This window comes from Otolemur garnettii, unplaced genomic scaffold (genome assembly GCF_000181295.1).
Source record: "Otolemur garnettii isolate 467f Iridium unplaced genomic scaffold, OtoGar3 scaffold00078, whole genome shotgun sequence".
NCBI classification, from domain to species: domain Eukaryota; kingdom Metazoa; phylum Chordata; class Mammalia; order Primates; family Galagidae; genus Otolemur; species Otolemur garnettii.
This window is the reverse complement of record NW_003852473.1, coordinates 1,666,727-1,669,005: the sequence shown is the minus strand read 5'-3', so window position 1 is coordinate 1,669,005 and position 2,279 is coordinate 1,666,727. Positions and strand designations below refer to the sequence as shown.

The window sequence follows — 2,279 nt, the reverse complement described above, 5'->3', positions numbered from 1 at the left end:
AGGCGCCGAGCCTAAGCAGACCTTAATTCGCTTTTTGGGTCTGTTTTGGATTTCCTTTTGATTATTTTCCCCTTTTCTCTTCAGTTCCCTTCATTGTTTGGCCATCCACATTTTAAGTACCCTTTCTGTCATCACCTTTGATTCTTTATAGGTGGAATCCTCTGCGTAGCTAGCTCGTGACCCCTTGGCCGGGGGTGGGGGTTGCTCTGTTCTGGTTTTTCATTTTGCCACAGTTTTCTGTGGGTTCCTCCTCATCTCAGCTTTCTTCTTGTTCACTTCCTTCCCCTACTGTTTCCTCTCACTTCCTTCTTCACTTTTAATTACCTTGTCTCTGTGTTTAGGTGTTGAAGTGTCCTTCTGCCACAGCTCCTGACCTCCTGGTTGGCTCCTAGCGTCCCTTATTCCTTCACTGCACCCCTGGAGGGATGTTTCTGGGCAGAACCCCCCGGCCAGAGGTGGCTGGAGTCCTGGCTCCCCTGGCTCCCCACAAACAGCTGTTGAGGCACCTCTAGTCCGCCCTCCTGATTCACTTTCTGGGCCTTTTTTAAGAGCAGAGAGGGGAGTTACACTGATTTACCAAATCTCACAGGAGCCACAGAACTGGGCCTATCCTGTCAGACAGACAACTCAATGGAAATTTGAGGCAGAAACTAATAGAAAAAAATAGCTGAAATTATTAGATAGTTCAACAGCCCTCCACGTATGGTCTTGTTTGAAATCCTTACCAGGGGGCGCTGGGTGTGAACACATTTTATACTGGAACTCAAGGTAATTGTTTACTACACGAGTGGTACTTGAATTTAAGTGTGACTCTCTGTGAAATATAGATTCTCAGGTCCCATATCTAGAGATTCTGATAACATAGTTTGGGTATAGGATTCACAGCTCCTGACCTCCTGGTTGGCTCCTAGAGTCCCCTGTTGCTTCACTGTAGCCTTGGAGGGATGTCTCTGGGCAGGACCCCCCAGCCACCTCTGGGTTCACTTCATGATTGAATAGGCCTTGGTGGCCTGGACTTGGGAACATAAACACACTTTCTTTCTTTCTTTTTTTCTTTCTTTCTTTCTTTTCTTTTCTTTCTTTTCTTTCTTTCTTTCTTTCTATTTAGGACTAGTTGATTCAGTAGGTGAGTTGTTACACAGTCCTTAGCAGATTCCGACTTCCATGACCACCATCCTCTAAGCACCATTTCTAATCACAAATCATTCTGCCACCCAGGGATTCAGCTTATTTCTCTGTGCAACATGGGAGTTGGAGCAGATGATTTAATGTGCCTTTAAGATCTACCTTCAGGGCTCAGCACCTGTAGCTTAGCAGCTAGGGCACCAGTCACATACACCAGACCTGGTGGGTTCAAACCCAATCTGGGCCTGCCAAACAACAATGACAACTACAATCAAAAAATGGCCAGGTGTTGTGGTGGGTGTCTGTAGTCTCAGCTACTTGGGAGGCTGAGGCAGGAGAATTGCTTGGTCCCAGGAGTTGGAGGTTGCTGTGAGCTGTGATGCCACAGCACTTTACTGAGGGTGACAAAGAGAGACTCTGCCCAAAAAAAATAAAAAATAAAGATCTACCTTTAGGATCCAACAAACTATTAATTTGCCAGGAGCGGATATTTTCTCTCTTAGTAGAGGCCAAAACTTCCCTGTCAGCTACTGAGAGGTGACAGTCATCTCAAAAGAAGAGAAAAGACTCCAACCACTACATCCCAACCTCACTTGTCCCAGACAAATAATGATAAGTTGGGTGCCCTGAGCAACTGCACGTCAGGCACTGTGCTTAGTTATAAGGGAGCATTGTGTCCTCCAGTCACATAACCCAAAGAGGCAGGGACTCACTCTGCAGGGGAGCACACAGGTGACCAGAGAGGCTGAGTCACTTGAACAAAATCACAAAGCAACCAGGGGTAGGTCCAGAGCTCCAGAATTGATCAGATTCAAAGCCCATGCTTTTACTGACACTAGTATTCTGCCTCCTCACTCAATGGCTTGAGCTTAATCTTATTCTCAAGGCTTGAAGGAATCTGCCCCTTTGTACCAGGTATGTTGCTGACCAAGTCATCCTACAAACAGGATGTTCATAACTTTTGATAAATCTAGATGTCTTGATGACTTTTTCATAAATTCTTGTTCCAGGCTTGACTAAATCCCTATTTCTTGGCAAGTGAATGTGTTATGAATTTTAACACATCCTTTAAAATTATAGAATAACCTCTGTTGACAAGAATCCAAATAACAGGCCAGGCACAGTGGCTCACTGCTGTAATCCTAGCACTCCCG

At 45.4% G+C, this 2,279-nt stretch overlaps 1 long non-coding RNA gene across 1 annotated transcript in view; it reads right to left on the bottom strand.

Moving 5' to 3' along the window:
* Positions 1 to 1,093: 1,093 nt before the first annotated feature.
* The window catches only part of LOC105887392, a 19,443-nt gene continuing 18,257 nt past the window's right edge, over positions 1,094 to 2,279 (bottom strand). Inside the window, exon 3 of the long non-coding RNA XR_001161477.1 lies at positions 1,094 to 1,178. This is a non-coding gene — a long non-coding RNA (uncharacterized LOC105887392). The remainder of the gene's footprint in view (positions 1,179 to 2,279) is intronic.